The sequence below is a fragment of the Camellia sinensis genome, chromosome 2 (assembly GCF_055761805.1).
Source record: "Camellia sinensis isolate YWXY chromosome 2, ASM5576180v1, whole genome shotgun sequence".
Lineage (NCBI taxonomy): Eukaryota > Viridiplantae > Streptophyta > Magnoliopsida > Ericales > Theaceae > Camellia > Camellia sinensis.
The window spans coordinates 184,044,872-184,050,941 of NC_138962.1; the positions used below are offsets into that span (position 1 = coordinate 184,044,872).

General features: G+C 29.0%; 1 long non-coding RNA gene across 1 annotated transcript; it reads right to left on the minus strand.

Moving 5' to 3' along the window:
• Positions 1 to 3,450: 3,450 nt before the first annotated feature.
• LOC114322326 (uncharacterized) lies at positions 3,451 to 5,716 on the minus strand. Its single transcript, XR_003650657.2, has 2 exons — positions 5,058 to 5,716; positions 3,451 to 3,760 (listed from the first exon to the last, which is right to left on the minus strand). It is a non-coding gene; the product is annotated as an uncharacterized LOC114322326 (long non-coding RNA).
• Between the last annotated feature and the right edge of the window lie 354 nt (positions 5,717 to 6,070).

A 6,070-nucleotide genomic window follows, 5' to 3' on the forward strand; every position in this document is an offset into this window, starting at 1 on the left:
CTGCAACATGGGGACTTGACAGGCAGAATAGCACGATAGGTTATGGTTCTAGGTCAATATGACATAGAATACAAACCAATGACAGCGCTCAAAGGTCAGATTCTGGCCAATTTTGTTACTGAGTTCACACCGAACACAAGCCAGAAGCCCAAACCAATAAACCTCGGCCTAGGGTGCGCAGAAGAACCAGAAGAAGTGCAGATGGCACCACAAAACTCAACTCCAGCAGGACAAAAGAAAGATCAGAAGAAATCAAAGCCTTGCGACATCTACATTGGTGAGTCCTTCTGCCTCTTTGTTGATGGTAGTTCAAACTGACAATGAGCGGGGGCGGAAGTGGTACTGGTCTCACTAGATGGACAGATAATAGAACAGTCAATCCGACTGGGATTTAAGTCCTCAAACAATAATGCAGAATACGGGGCACTAATTACCGGATTGATACACCACAATTTATTTATTATTATTATTTTGATAATTTGGTGTCCAGAGCAAATACCACAATTGACTAAAACTAAATATCAGAAAAATCATAACGGGACATATAGTATACTATATTATAGAATTAAGGGTAAATTATAGTCACCTCACCTAAGGTTTGTGACAATTAAACCAGCCTCTCCTACTTTTTTTGAAATTACATTGACCTCCCTTGAGGTTTACTTTTCATTTGCAGATTGTCCATTTTCGTTAGTTGACCATTAATTTGAATGATGGTTTTTTTTTTTTTTAAGCGAAAGTTAGTAATTAGTTGTTAGATTAACATATAGAGATATTTCAGTTTAGTTTGTATAACATTTGAAGTAATTATCTATAAATACGAATAAAAGAAATCAATTAATTATTTTTAGGTAACCAAATTAGTATGAATTATTGAAGCCAAATGAGAAATATAAGAACTAGTATGTCGGTAATGCAATAGACATAATAAAAAATATTGTAATCAAGTCACAAAATTTTAGACTTTTGTTACACTAATTCATAATAAAGTTACGCATTTTGCAATTGATATTATGAAAATTTTAAACTTTATTATACATTTAATGGTAGGATGCATTTACCCTTATAATTTATCTTCTAATAGTAAAAAAAAATAGAATATAAAAATTATTAAAAGATAATTATTCAATAAGTTCAGTCCGTATCATTGTAAATTTTTTCAAAATGAAAACATATCGTACCAACCAAAAACTAAAAAATTTCAAAATTTCATGTCAATCCAGGCCCCCCAAGTGATAGGCCTGCATGCCAAATTTGGCCCACTTTCATGCCTTTGTAAAGACTCCAATTGTGTCTTATGCTTCAATTGTTTTGTAACTTTAATCTAAATTTTAAAATTTTATGACCAAAATTTAAATAGTAAACATAGGTCCCCCCCAAAAAAAAACCAAACAAAACAAAAAATTATTAAAAAATGAGAAGATGACTAGACAATATTCATGTCAATTTTGTATTTAGTTTTCATTTACATTTCTTTCGCCTTTAACTGTTTTTGCTAAGGTCATTATTTTTTTTTTTGGTACATTGAAAGCAAAACACCGACAAGCAAGCAATATAAAAAAATTTCATATAATTTATCAGAGTAGCATTATACAACAAAATAATAATAATAATAATATTTCTCGCAAACTTTCTTTAAAAATTAATGTCACATTTAACATATTAACAAACTAAATCTTATTTCACATTTTAAAATTTTACCATTGCATGTCACATCAATTTATAATAAACATTATAAATATTCCTTCAAATCGGTCTTCCATCACCACCAATGTTTCCCATATTTGCCAAGAAATTTACACATTTGTTACTTTTCCTTAGAAAATACGCTTGATATAAACTTCCACATCTCTGCATTAAAACCATGAAGTCTTCTATAATTTTGTGGGACCTCCTTCTTGGATCAATTTCAATGCTAATTCATAATCGAATTCGATTTCAACTCAAAGCAATCACTAGTCGAGGATGATTGTAAGGCCTCTGTAGGTATCCCACAATTCTGCTTCTAGATTTATTTGGTGTAGTTTATTGTAAGTTAAAAGCTAATAATAAAAAATAAAAACCAAAAACATTCCTTCCGAGCTTCCAGATAATTAGCTTCTCTATTCAATTTATTTAAATTATTTTTGTCTCTTAAACTGTAAATAGAAATTGTACCAAATAATCTAACATATACTCCCAAATTAAAATAAAACCAGAACATTTTGTCAAGTATCCTTCATCCGCAAGCCCTACCATGTCGAAATAATTGGCAATGGAGCTTCCATCAGTATTATAGTCCCTACACCGAGGAACCCACTAATTAATGATTTTTTTTTTAAGTAATATTATTTTAAATTTTTTTTTTAAATAATACCAATGGCTCTTATAATTTTTTTATCTTTTGACAGTTAGGTGTTTGTAATTTCAATTGTTCAACTTTATCTTTTAATTTTTTTAAATTGCATCAATTTTATCTAATTAATAACATTTGTTAATAAATTTGATAAAAATAAACAGTAAAATAATGTATTTGGGAGAGAATTAATTATTTTAAATTGGGTGTCAACCCCTCAATTATTTTGAAGAGATTGAATAAATTATTTTGACAATAATTTCAATTCATCATCTAAAGAGGTGTTATTAATTGGTCTAAATTGATACAAAATAAAAAAGTGAATGATAAATTTGATATAATTAAGATTATAAGGACCAATTGATTAAAAAAAATAAACTACAAGGACTATGTAAGTAATTTATTCATTTTTATACCAGTATCATTTTGGATTGAGCTTTCTTCCAGTCCAGATCTGGACTGTAGGGTGATGTCCGAACCCATAGAGATCATTACCGATCCTGTTTTGATAATCCAAATCACTTATTTTATAAAACTCTTCACGTCTATCATTCACTAAAAAAAGAAAAAAAAAATCCAATAATCATAATTTATTCAACTTATCAGGTTTTTTTACTAGAAAATTGAATACTCTATTTGTAGGAACAAATGTTTAAACTGATCAAGTTACGATTATCCGATACTTATAATGAAAAATAGTTAATTTATTCATTTTTATACTATTGCGGTTTTTAACCAATATATATACATATATATATATATATATATGAAAGGTCTTTTTTTTTTTTTTTTAAACAGTTGTTATTTATTTTTATAGTGACAAATGCTAAAATTTGATCAGATGATCAAATTAAAAATTCATGAATAATATACCGTAACAACTTTATAAAATAAAATCTTTAAATTATTGAATGGATCTATGATGAACTCTATGAACTGAGACATCATCCACTAATCCAAATAAAGTATGGATTTGCATTTGCTAAAATTAAATATCTTAACTCAGTGAAATTGACTTATTATCAGACTAAATTAGATTTATTTTGATGATTTAAACTATTCAAATAACATCAATTGTTATATTATTGGATTATTTTTATTTATACGGCCTCATATTTTTAAAATTAAACAATTCATAAATTTTTATATATTTATTCTTTTTAACTTGTTACATAAAATGAATGATTGAACAATTTACAAAGGTACATACTAGTCGCCATAATGGACCAATTTTACATGTGAAGTGACTAGTAGACTCGTCCAAATATTGGAACTGGACCTATTGTTACGTCACTATCCAAATAAATGCATGCGAATGATTTATGTGATAATGCAACAAAAGGAACCAAGTAGAATCATTGTAGGTTACTATTATGCGCTGGGACTTTGAAAGAGTGCGTAGAGCTGCTTACTGAGCTGGCAACCCTTAAAAACAAAAAAATAATAAAAAATAATAAGACAAATTAATACTACTTTAAAGCTCTTCTTTAAAGCTGTAAAACATTTTTCTATGCGCTGCAACAAAACAACACTGCAAATTGCAATGTTGATATATACCACTAAAAAGAGAATAGTAAATCAGCTCTAATGAGCTGGTAATGCGGGTAAAAAAGGGTAATGATACATCTCATTAAAAGTAGTGTTTTAAAACAGCACTAATGAATTGGTAAGCACTTTAACTAAAAAAAAAACATAAGACACAAGCAGTAGGTTCCGTCCACTGCCACATCACTAGTGGTGCTTTTAGAGCACCACTTTTAGTGGTCTCAAGCATTATTGGGTAAAAAAAGACAAAAAAAAAAGAAAAAGAAAAAGAGCAAAACATCAAACAAAAATATTTTAGAGCTCTAATAATTCTAATGGAGTGTGGTCCCACTGTAATAATGATGTTTGTATCTTGTGTATTTTTTTTTTTTTTTAAACTTTTCATATCATTAGAACTTATTGATTTAAAGAAATGTATCATTTTAAACATAAAATCAATTAAAATTACAGTATATTTAAAACTATTAAAGCCCATTATTTTAAAGCTCTTAAACAATTTTCAACAACACTGAAAGTTAAGAGCACTAGTCGACGAGTATGATCTAGTAATATTAACAATTCCAAAATTATTAAAATTTGATTACCAAATTTAAAATGTCATCCAATATGTCACTAAAACATTTATTTAAAAATCCACTCAAGCCAATTGTCATCTTTTAAAAAAATAAAATGTCATATCAATTTTTTTTTCTAATTATAAAAAATAATTTTTTTATAATATCTTTCCAAACACACTAACTTTTTAAAAAATTCATTTCAAATTCAACGTTCAATTTTAATAAAACGCTTTTAAAATTTAGCCTAATTGAACTGAAATCAAGAAATAAATTGTCCATTCATCCTGCTCAAAATAATTGAAGATTTGCCATTCATTTTGACATGATCACAACATTAAAATTAGACTAAGGTCAAGTTTGGCTAAACTAAAAAAGTGCACTTATTTCATCTTTTTATCTTTTTTGAATCACATCAATCAACATCTCCTCTTTACTTTTTCTACACATAATACAAGAAAAGTCAAAAAGTACACTTATTTAGTCGTTCCAAACTAAGCCTGAATTAATATAAAAGAATTAATACAATTAAAATTATAAAAACTATCCATAAACAAATTATAAGAACCACCATTACAATTTCACCCAACAAATAAATTAGTGATCGAATCTAGTAATAGTACCTCAACTATCTTCCAAAAAGGCCTTGGTAATCCCATCCACAACAAGATTCCCAATTTTCCTGAGAATAAGGTGGGAAAACCAAAGAAACCAAGAGAAAACAGTTTTCTGTTTTTGTTTCTTGGTAGGAAGATGATGAACTATGGTTCTGCAAAGTGGGCAAGTGGACCGGGTTTCGAACCACGGGTCAATGCAGTCCACGTGGAAGCAGTGGTTGCATTTAGGCAGTTTCCGGCACCTCTCGCCGCCGGCAACATTGTGTAGGCATACTGCACAGTAAAGGGTTTCTTTGTTTTTAGGGTTAGGTTTGAAAGTGAAGGCTCGAAGGCGGTGGCGGCGGCCACCGAGGAATCGCCGGAGAATGAAGAAGATGATGATAATTGTGGTGGTTGTGATGATGGTGGTGGTGATTGTGAAGTTGGTGAATTTGGGTATGTAATAACAATGGTGATTTTCTTCCATTGTTGTTGTGGTGGTGGTGGTGGTGGTGGAGGAGGACTTGGGAATGACTTTGATGATGAACTCTCTCTCTCTCTCTCTCTCTATATGTGTGCGCGTGTGTGTCTCCCTAACATGAAGACCTTGGACTTGTACTAGTTTGGCAGCTTGAAATAGTCGGTATTAGTTGTAAGTGGGTGGTAGGTGGCCTAATCAAGGCTATTTGTCTTCCTTCCTTGAAATAAGAATTTGTTTGCCATTTTTATTATATGGTAAAATATAATAATTTAATTTAATAATTATATTTAATTTAATAAAATTGTTATTTAAAATAATTTTTGGTTATAATTTTTTTACATACGTCGTTAAAAATTGACAATTCATAAATTTTTTGTCAACGATTTTTATAAATTGCTATTAAAATTTATAATTAGTGATATTTTTCTGTGATGAATTTTTTAAATTGTCGCTGAAAGATGAAAATTAGTGATATTTTTTGTAATAATTTTTAAATTGTTCCTAAAATTTATAATTAGTAACATTTTTTGTGATAATGTTTTAAATTATTACTGAAAAT